The following is an 11,699-nucleotide window of genomic DNA, read 5'->3' on the forward strand; positions in this document are numbered from 1 at the left end:
GTCCGGCCCACCAGGCACTAGCTGATTGGCTGCCTGGGTCACGTGCTCTGTCTCTAAGCATCAGGCAGATACCTCTGGGGTTAGTGAATATGGAAAGTGCCACATGGGGTGGGGAACACAACAAAGGAACTCCCCCGTCCTCCACTTCTGTTTTGTTTCTCTGTGTAGCCCCAGTTGTCCTGGAACTGTAGATCAGGCTGGACTTGAACTCTCTACCTGCCTGCCTCTGCCTCCCAAGTGCTAGGATTAAAGATGTGTGCCAACACTGGTTGGTTTAGGAATTCTTTTTTTTTTTTAACTTAAGACCTTCAGGTAGATTGAATTTTGGTCCAAGATTGTCTGAGACAGATGCCGAGAACACGTGAGGTATGTCACATGGATGAGTCATTATTTCCCTTCCATACTTAAAGAGATGTGTACAGAACTCAGAGCTGCTTGTGACTTTTAACCTTGTGGCCTGACTAGTTTGTGAACAGGTAGATGGAGTGTTCCTGATCCTTCCTCATTATAGCAAAACTGTTTTTAATTAAAAAAAAAATTGTAAGGCAGGATCTAACAGTATATCCAAGCCAACCTCAACCTTTCAAACCTCCTGCCTCCCAACTCTATGCTCCCTTCTGCCATCCTGCTGGGAGACAGAGTCACACCAGGCCAGGCACAGCAGCTTCTTATCTGGTGGTTGAACAGTAGGCATTTTGGTTTCATATTGTTTTGATTAACTTTATTTTTAAAGTTTATTTTTAATTTTTATTTTTTATGTGTTTTGTCTGCATGTACGATGTGCACCCTGTGCATGCAGTGCCCACAGCGACCAGAAGAGGGCATCATCAGATCCTCTAGAACTAGAATTATAGGGGGTTATTACCTACCTTTTGAATGCTGGGAACAGAACCCAAGTACCCTGGAAGGGCAGGTGCTAACTGCTGGGCTATGTCTCCAGCCTCCTGTTTTGTTTAACTTTATTTATTCATTTGGTTTTTTCACAATAGGGTTTCTCTGTGTAGCTCTGGCTGTCCCGGAACTCATTCTGTAGATCAGGCTAGCCTCAAACTCAGAGATCCACCTGCCTCTGCCTCCCAACTGCTGGGCTTAAAGGTGTTTGCCATCACCACCTTGTTTATTTTCAAGCTTTTAAGTAATAAACACACATTTGTTTGATAATTAGGTGAAATATGTAAATCTGTATAATAATAGTTTATGTATGCATGTAAATGTCTTGGTTGAAAACATGCTTTTCCAACCTTTGTTTGCACATCAGATCCCTAGGCCATCTGGATTCCTGCTCTCTGGGTAGCTTCTTACTCCATGATCTGAAGGAGTCTTTCTGAGCTGTACAGCTTTCCAGATTAATTACTTTCCTTGGAGAGTCTAGCAAACAAATATTTGCCTTAATTAAAAAAAGCGTTAATTTTCTATATCTTCATAAACAATAAAATCCAGACTTTCTAAGTATTTGGAAAAAGATTAGAATAAACAACTTTGGTGTATAATTAATACAATTAATCTCTTTCTCCTAGACATTAAACGTAAATAGACTTTTCTTTTAAAGATTATAATGGGATTCCAATATATCCCTCCCCAAACTCATGTAGAGTGCTCTAAGCTTAGATACCAGGTTGTAATTCCAGTCCTGTGTAACCTCAGGCAATTCACCTTACTTCGTTTCCTCAATTTCTTATCTATACCTTGGGGATGACAATATCTTCTTTTGTCAGGGATGGGGATTATTACTGGAGAAAAGTTGATAAAAGGCCTGTGAGTAGCTTGATTTCCTACAGGAAATGGGTCAGATAAAGCCGGTAGCAATTGAGATTAAAGGGTGTTTATTTCCGTGCTGTGCCACAGTAAGTCCATGGAGACCTGGAGAAAGTTCTAACTCTATTTCTTAAGTCTTGAGGCTGTCCTCTGAGACCCACCTGAGGATCTTTTCTGCTCCCCTCATAACAATGTTCCTCCTTCCTGTTGTATCTCTGCTTGTTCATGGATCTGTATACTCAGCAATTCTCTAGCCGGATAGCAGTCAAGCTACTAGTTAGAAGCCTGAGATGAGCAAGCTACATCTACCGTCTTCAATCATATTTTCATGCATATGTGTGTATACTTTTTTGGTTGGGGTAGGAGGGGGCTTAGAAACAGGACCTCAGTATCCCTGGCTATCCTGGAACTTGTTATATAGACCTGGCTGGCCTCAAACTCACAGACAGTCACCTGCCTCTGCCTCTGGAGTGCTGAGATTAACGGTGTGTGCCATTATGCCCAGTGGCATGCATATGCTTATATGTGTGTACATATGTGTAGGTGCCAGAGGTCAACCTTGAATGTCTTTCCTCAGGTACTCTCTGCCTTATTTTTTGATATAGTTTGTTGGCTAGTAAATCAGGTGAGGCTGGCTGTCCAGTGAGTCGCAGGGATCTACCTGCCTCTGCCTCCTCAGTGCTAGGATTACAAACCTGTCACCACACTTGACTTTTTAACAAGGGTCCTGGGGTTTGAAGCCAGGTCCTCAAGCTTTGTGGGTGACTGAGACACCACACAGGTGTGTAGGGAACCTTTGAGTTGGCTGGAGACAACCCAAGACCATGGTCTAAATACAAACAAGATTTATTTATCCCAGAGGGATAGAGGTCAGGGGATAAGGGACAAAGAGAGGAGATAGAGGAAGAGGGAGAAGTGGAGAGGGAACAAGGGAATGGGACAAAGGACTGTCTTAGGATAGAGAGGAGATAGGTAGGAAAATGGCAGTTTACGAAGGAAAAAGGAGAAAACCCTGAGTTAGAATCATGTGTTTCATTTTAATTGTTAGGATGTGTTTCATTTTAATTTAATAGTTAGAATGTGTTTCATTTTAATTGATTTATTTTTATGTGCATTGGGTAACAGATCCTCTACAGACCTGAAGTTGCAGACAGTTGTGAGCTGCCATGTAGGTGCTGGGAATTGAACTCGTGTACTCTGGACGAGCTACCAGTGCTCATAGCCACTGAGCCATTTCTCCAGCCCCTTACTTTGGTATGTTAATTAGGTGAGCTAAAGGGGGCTCTGACAGCTTGACTTCAATACCTTGATAGCTGGACCTTGGAAGTCAGCCTGAGGAGTAGGGAGTAGACCTTGGGGTGGGGGGGCTAGCTTTGGGAATGGAATCTAGCTGTTTTTAGCAAGGCAGAGGGAATAGGAGAGAGAAAGACAAAGCCTGCCAGAGCCCTGTTTGCCATGCTCAAGCTGGCTAGCATCCCTTCACTGTGCCTTTATTAGGATACTCACTCAATTTGCTCATTACAGCTGAATTTTGCATTAATTGCTAAACATACTTTTCTATGTGCTGAATTAAAGTCAACTAGAGTTCCCTTTAAACATCCACAAAAAGTCCTGGTAAGCCAGCACAATAATTTTAAAAAGTAGATTTGGATAGTATTAGTTTTGTTGTTAAAATTTCTCGCTAGATAATGGTGGTTAGAGGAGGTCAGCTTGACAGCATCTAGGACAGCTTGGAAAGGAGCCCCTGGGCATGCCTGTGGAAGGGTGATCTTGACTGACCCACTGTGGAGGTAACCGACTGGGATATTGGACCTTATCAAAGGGAGAAAGCCAGTTGCTCCCTGTGATACCCCATCCATTGCCCTTTGTGAGTGCTGTCTCATGACCAACCATTTTAAGGTCATGATGTCTTGAGTTCCCCACTGTGGTGGAGAAAGCACCTTCAACTTCCTTCTATAATTGCCTCTCAAGCTATTTTGTCACAGACTCAGGAAAGAAAAGCATAAAAAGAGGATTTAAGTTCCTCTCATATGCTATGTTTCATAATTGTCATCTCAAGGCTCTTTTGGATTTTGGTTTTGTCATCTGACACTCAAATCATCTAAACATTTGACAAGCATGCCATATGAAAATCTAACAAGTTTGCTATGTAACTGTTAAGGGGTTGGCGCCAAGTGCCACACAAGATGCCATTGAGAATTTCTGTTAGAGTTTAACGATATTTAAATGGTGCTGACAGAGTACCAGACACTGTCAATTACATGACAGAGTCACTACAATTATGTTCCTTTTACAAATAGGGAAACCGAGGCATCCCAAGGTCATGCTCATGATTTATCCTGGGAGTATGATTATTTCTTCATGAAGCTATTAGATTTTGATCAGATTCCTCTTCAGGGAATGAAGGTTCATTCCTGATCGACCCAGTTAAACATCCACCCTTACCGTGTACTTCCCCATCACCTAAAAACTGATCTCTGGTATATAGACTTGGATTTTGCTTACAAGTTTGATTTAGCAGTGCTGGAATCAAATCTAAGCTTCATGCATGCAGGGCAAGCGTCTGGCCAACTGTTTTGTTTTTTCATGTTTTTCTTTGTTTCTGTTTTTTTGTTTTGTTTTGTTTTGTTTTGTTTTTAAGGTAAGCCAAGTTTTGTTTAGAAATAGAGTAACAGCCAGGTAGTGGTGGTGCATGCCTTTGATCCCAGCATGTGGGAGGCAGAGGCAGGCAGATTTCTGAGTTCAAGGCAACCCTGAGTTCCAGGACTATACAGAGAATACCCTGTCTTGGAAAAATAAAACAAAATGAAAATAGAGTAACAGCTTCCCTTTGTGGGGCAAGAGGGCCCCAGAAACGGCTTGCTAGACACTTGTTTTTTGTTTCTTTGTTTTGAGATGGAGTCTTACCATGTACCCTTGATGGCTTGGAATTCACGATGTAGATAGACTAGATTGGCCTCAACCCTCAGAGATCCACATGCTTCTGCTTCCTGAGTGCTGGCATTAAAGGTGGATACCATCACACCTGATCAGAGAGTTGTTCTTTATGAGCCTATGTCAATACCAGATAAAGTAATTTTGTTTTTGTTTTGAGATAAAGTTTCTCTGTTTAGCCCTGGCTGTCCTGGAAGCAGACCAGGCTGGTCTCCAACTCAAGAGATCTGCCTCTGCCTCCTAAGTGCTGGGACCAGAGGCATGTGCCACCATGCCCAGCTGAGGTGGCAGTAATCGTAAAGACTTACTTTTGTTATTTTTAATTATATGTATGTATGCATGTATATATGTGAGAGGTACGTGTACATGAGAGCAGGGTTGTGAGCTGCTCTGTGGTGTCCTGTGGTGAATTGAACTTAGGTCCTCTGCAAGAACAGTGTGTGCTCATAACTGCTGACTCATCTTTTAAGCCAGAAGTAGTTTATGACTTTTCCATGTAATAATCACATATATTATAATTTGCATTTCATTGTCATATACTATTTTCATATATAATCTCATTTAGAGCTCTCAAATCTGTCCAAAGATACATTGCCATTAAATAGAAGAGCTAAGATCTGAATTTCCTAGATATTTTAAAAAAAATTTTTAAAATTGGTTCTGGGGATAGACTTGGGGCTTCACATGTTGGGCAGGCACTCTGACACTGAGCCACGCTCTCTGCCCCAGATTTTCTAGACCCACTGGAGTCAGCCTCACATTCACTGCTTGTGTATATGTCTCAAAATTTACCTCTTTCTCTTTCTTGCAAAGCTAGTGCCTTAGCCTCTCTTAATCTTAGTTGATGGGTTTGCTTTCTGTTGGTTGGCTGACTCTGTATTTCATGTGCCTAGTTCTCCGTGGAATGTACTCATCATGGAAACAATAGGAATTTCCACAGAGAAGCTTATACGTGTATAATGCCTACATAATGCCTGCGAAGTGATCCTGGGTTCTCCTGAGGGTTGCAAGTGCTTCTAACTGCTGAACCATCTCTCCAGCTCCTTTTTGAAAGTCTTCTGTACCCTTGGCTGACCTTGAGCTTGGCTGTGTTGCTCAGGATGACTCTCCTCCCCTTCCCGGGATTGATCAAAGGTGGGGCACCATCATACCTGGTGTTGTGGCTGCTTTGCGCCAGGAAAGCCCTTTGGGTAGGCCTTTGGTTCCTTGGCAATGCTTAGAAGAGGAAGAGAAGGCCAAGGACACTTACGAAAACAGAACTACATAGAGGAGCCATTTGTACAAGTCCTCTGTGAGGCTACCTCTACAGGGCTTCCTCATACAGGAGTGAGTGGAGTAACCCAGACTACAGAAAGTGCCTCTCCAGGCCACCTGCTCTAACTGGCAGAGGACCCATGGCTTATTACAGCTGGTCTCCACCTTGAAAAGCAGCTGTGGTGATACAGTCAAATATTATATAGTTGTCTCTTCTAATCAACTGTGAGAACTTCAGCAGTCCTGGAGAAACACATCACCATGCCATCACTTCAAAGGTTCTATCGTGTCTCTGTCTTAGACACCAGGACACCCTGGATACCTAAAGCATGTTGGACATTAAGGAGGAGGGAAGGTTGGGACAGCGTCCCATATCTGTGTTCCCTTACGGAGCTCTTCCACAAAATTTCCTCTAATACCTGACCCACTGCACGATACAGAGTCAACCCATTTATTGATGTGAGTTGCTTGTTATGAGCTATCTACCTCATGTCAATCAACATGATTGGCTTATCATAGTATGATGGTTGATAGTGATTATCAGCTTGACAGGTTCTAGAACCAGCCTGGGCTCAAATACACAAGACTATGGTGGGACATTTTCATTCAGACAACCACATCAAGTATTTTCTCATATGAGTAAGAAAACTAAAATATTTACCCTTTGATAAAAGTACGCTTTTCTGGTACATCTTCTGTTTTGCTGTTTTCCTTTGTAGTTCTGGGAACGAAGCTAGGGACTCCTCCTGCCAAGCAAGTGTTCTACTGTTGAGCTATGAGCCCACCCAACACAAACCTTAAACATTTATTTATGGTTTTTAGACAGACTAAATAGCTCTGTCTATCTTATAACTCACTGTGTAGACCAGGCTGGCCTTGAACTTGCAGAGGCCTGCTTCTCTCTGCCTCCTGAGTACTGGAATTAAAGGTATGAACCATCACACCTGGCACATGTACCATTTTAAGCTATTTAATTCATGGGCTGGAGAGAGGTTCAATGGATAGCTCAGAGGTTAAAAATACTTGTTGCTTTTGCAGAGAACTCAGCATTCACAGGGTGGTTCACAGCTACTCCAGTTTCTGGGAATCATCCCCATAGATTCCTGGTACCCATAAACTCATGCAGGTTCACATATATACACAGAAATGAATAAAAATCTAAAATAAAACAATTAATTCTTGAATTCCTCTATAATGCTTTTCATTGCCAGACAGATGGAAGACCCTTGTCTGCCCTAAACATAGGTATTCAGTCTCATGGTTTCTTCTTCTCTTATGCACATACACTCACATGAATACACCAATACACACTCACACTTTCACACACACATACCACAACTCACACCTTCACATTTATATGCAATACACACACACTTTCTCTTTCTCTCTTTTTCTCAAACACATACACACAACCCTCTTCTCTCTCTCTCCTCTCTCTTTCCTCTCTCTCTTCTCTCTCTCCTCTCTCTCTATCTCTTTCCTCTCTCTCTTCTCTGTCTTCTCTCTCTCCTTTCTCCTCTCTCTCCTCTCTTTCCTCTCTCTCTCTCCTCTCTCTCTTTCCCCTCTCTCTCTTTTCTCTCTCTCCTCATTCTCTCTCTCTGTCTCTCTCTCTCTCTCACACACACACACACACACACACTCACACACACACGCACGCACGCACACACACACACACACATTCTGCATATACAGATCCATTTGGCTAGATTTTTGATTCTTGAGCATTATCAGTTTTGCTGAAATAAATGTGAGTGGCTAGGTGTTCTCCCCACAGGGAGAAAGCAGGAGGAGATGCAGCGAGTGATTAAATGTTCGCAGGGGCACAGGGAGTCAACTCCTCTTCAATAGAGGTATGGATTAGGATGGGAAGGTCCACTCCCAGGTGCCTTGTATTTATTAAAAGACCTCAGAGCTTGGGATATTTCTTCAATAGCAATTGGGGCATCTGGGAGTCTTTTCAGAACTGTATGGGAAGCTGAACTGTGCTTTGGAACTCAGCAAGGTCTTTTTGATCCTTAAAGGTTCTGAAATAAAAATAAAAATAAAAATAAAAAAAACCTATGCAGGTTTTTATGCAAGCAGCAAAGTGTTTCCAGTCATTTAATAATCCTTCCATACCTTAAATAACCTTGCCCCTGAGGAATAATTGTGCAAACGCAAAACCAAACAGCCCTCTTCCCCTCGCTTCATTGTTTTGTTCATCAGGCCTGGTGTCATCTTCGTGGAAAGCCACCATACTCAGAGGTCTCTATTTAATGAGCTCCACAAAGCCTCTTCCCGAAGAGATGAGGCCTTTAAATTGTCAGGTGTTTCTTCTCCTACAATTCCTAGGCATCCAATTAAGACTGATGATGACCCACAATACAATGTTTCTGACTTCAGAAAGCCCAGGCCTGGCCAGTGAAACATATCTTTGAGTTTCAGCTTAATACTAAGGCTAAAAAGGAGCTGGGGATATGACTCAGTCTGCAAGGTAATTTTTGGAACTAGGCCGACTTGAGTTCTACTCCAGCTCTCACATTAAAAGGGGGAGGAAGAGCTGGAGAAGCAGGAACAGGAGGAAAAAGAGGAGAAAGAAGAACAGGAACAGGAGGAAGAGGAGGAGGAGCAGGAGAAACAGGAGGAGGAGAAGATGCAAAATCAAGGTAAAAGTCCCTGTACTGAGGCGAGACGCGAGTGTGTCTGGGGCCTGTTGGCCAATGAGATCTAGCCTAGTGGTTCTCACCCTTCCAATGCTGGGACCCTTTAATACAGCTCCTCATGTTGTGGTGACCCTCAAACATAAACTTATTTTTGTTTGTTACTTCATAACTGCAGTTTTGTTACTGCTATGAACTGTAATGCAAATATCTATATTTTCCAATGGTCTTAGGTGCCCCCTGTGAAGGGGTGTTTGACTCCCCTCTCTCCAAGGGGTTGCAATCCACAGGTTGTGTTTGTGCAAGACTCAAAACCTAAGGTGGAAAGAGACTAAGAAAGATACCCAGTGTCAACCTTCATATGCATGAACACATACATATACTCACTCATACACACACTCTCACATAATACTCACCCACATTATATTAATTAAAACCTTTTCTTTAACAATTTTTTTTAATCCTGAGATGCCAACATGATTTTCGCAAAATAGGCCCAAGATATTCATTTAATTTATTTTAAATTTCATTTAATTAATTTATTTTTTATATAAGGGTCTTTTGCCTGCATGTATGTCTGTACATTGCTGTGTTCCTGGTACCCATGGAGGCCAGAAGAGGGTGTTGAATCCTTTAGATCTGGAGTTGCCATGTTGGGAACCAAACCTGGAGCCTCTGGAAGGGCAATACACGCTCTTAGCTGACAAATCATCTCTTCAGCCCCATGGTTTGATTCTTAGTCTACACTATACATAATAGGGTGAGGAAGATGGTTTCTTTGGAAAAGTTAAGAATTAACCCAGGCCGGGCGGTGGTGGCGCACGCCTTTAATCCCAGCACTTGGGAGGCAGAGGCAGGCGGATTTCTGAGTTCGAGGCCAGCCTGGTCTACAGAGTGAGTTCCAGGACAGCCAGGGCTATACAGAAAAACCCTGTCTCGGAAAAAAAAAAAAAAAGAATTAACCCAAAGGAAGCCTGCCTTTCTACTAAAGATCTTCCAGTATTTCACATGCTGTGCAATTGTGCTTGCTTCCATGGTCTGAAGTTGGGTAACTGGTCTCTAAACTCCCAGCCATTTCTGGTCAAAGACAGCAATATATTCTTAGAAAAGTTTATGGCTTGCTACAAAGAACATTTCAAAATGACCTCTCTGGGCATCAGAATTGATAAAAACTTTTTTTTTCTTTTTCTTTTTCTTTTTTTTTTTTTCAAGACAGGGTTTCTCTGTATAGCCCTGGCTGTCCTGGAACTCACTCGGTAGACCAGGCTGGCCTTGAACTCAGAAATCCACCTACCTCTGCCTCCCAAGTGCTGGGATTAAAGGCGTGTGCCACCACTGCCCAGCCAGAACTGATAAAAACTTTTAAGGAGAAAGATGAGCCAGAGAGCTGACTTGATATGAGAGTGGGTTTCTTAAAGATGCTTCAAATTTCTCCACCTTTAATTTCCGTATTTGGGAGGCCAGCTTGGTCTATAGAGTGAGTTCCAGGACAACAATGACTACACAAAGAGAAACTCTGTCTCAGAAGGAAAAAAGATAAGGGGGGGGGGCAGGCAGGCAGGCAGACAGACAGACAGACAAAGCTAGCTTTGAATACTACTAGACTTCTCGATAATCATTTCATCCTTCTGATCTAATCCCCTCTGCAGTGATAGGAACATGCAGGAAATGGGTGTGGTATCAAGAGCATCTCTTTTCTGGAATGGTCCATGGTTTAGTGCATCAGGGGCTATAAATAAAAGGATCAGGTCCATTAAATCAGGGAATCTTTTCCAGTTAGAGGAAAGGAAAGCTGAGGTGGATGTGAAAAGACCCAGACATGGAGTCAGTTTGTGTGGGTTAAGGATCAGTCACCCATCTTCAACTTTGAGACTGAAGAGGCTCCAAACATCACCACATCCCCTTCCTGGGGCAGAGGGAGAATGGAGGTCTCTTGGCTCAGGCCTGGTCTGAAGGCAGTTTCACCCATCAGTCTTTGGAGTTGCTGACCGCGCCTCGAATTCTGGAGCTGACCGTGGTGCTGACGGGTTGTCGGAGGTTGATTCCAGAGAGCTGGTTGCATACTTCTGTTTGATAACAGTTTCTAAGTGCTGTGCATGAAGTAGGTCACCACGTTCTTCCCTCAGCTCTCATCATTCTCAGTGATAGCTAAGCAAAAGAGAGTTCAGAAAGGTTAACAAACTTGCTCAAGGTAACACAGTTTATGAGTGCCCAGTCAGTTCTCACTCCAAAACATTTGCTCAAAACTGTTCTCAACAGAGCCATACTGAACTTTGGAATTTTCACTTATATGACATATCCTAATACGGTGAACCAGTGTTTGCCATCTCAAAGAGCCAGGATGGTCGCTGTGGACAGAGTAGAATGAACACCGGTTGGTCAGGGCTGAAGGTATGGCTCCATTGGTAAACGGCTTGTTTAGCATATGTGAAGCTCTGCATTTGATTCTCAGCATTGCATAAAGCTAGGCAGGATAGCACACACTTGTTAGTCTGTCACTTAGGAGTTCAGTGTTATCCTTGGCGACATTACCCTGAAGACAGAGTTGTAGTCCAGATATGATAGATGAAACCCTGTCTCAAAAAAAAAAAAGTTGAGTAAACTAACATCTAAAGCCCATGGGTCACTCACTGTCTACTCCCTGCCAGATGCTTGGCCTTGTAAAGAGAATTCTATTGTGTCCTTACAATTTACCAGAGTGTCTCATACTTAGACACTACATAGCAGATATCTGATGAATCAGTGAATTCTATGTGATCAGTATATTCTTTATTATTCATATACAGGTTATTTTAGCATTGACAGAAGCACTGTCCAGTGTACACTGTACCTTTCATGCCCAGTTATCAGTGTACATGTGTCCCAAATGCATATTTTTTGCTTAATTTTGAGACAGAGTCTCATCGTGTGACACTAGAACTTACTTTGTAGATCAGGCCAGCCTTGAATCACAGAGATCCTTCTGCCTATGTCTCTGAGCACTGGGATTAAAAGCATACACCACCATGCCTGATATATCTTCATCTCTTACAAATGTAGCTGTAGCCAGGCGGTGGTGGTGCATGCCTTTAATCCCAGCACTTGGGAGGCAGAGGTAGGCGGATTTCTGAGTTCGAG

The 11,699-nt window shown here is 42.8% G+C and overlaps 1 protein-coding gene across 5 annotated transcripts in view; it reads left to right on the top strand.

Annotated features, from left to right (window-relative positions):
- Clybl (citrate lyase beta like) overlaps window positions 1–11,699 on the top strand; it is a 218,833-nt gene that overhangs the window by 125,935 nt on the left and 81,199 nt on the right. The window lies entirely within an intron of this gene.

Source organism: Mastomys coucha, unplaced genomic scaffold (assembly GCF_008632895.1).
Source record: "Mastomys coucha isolate ucsf_1 unplaced genomic scaffold, UCSF_Mcou_1 pScaffold9, whole genome shotgun sequence".
Classification (NCBI taxonomy): Eukaryota; Metazoa; Chordata; class Mammalia; order Rodentia; family Muridae; genus Mastomys; species Mastomys coucha.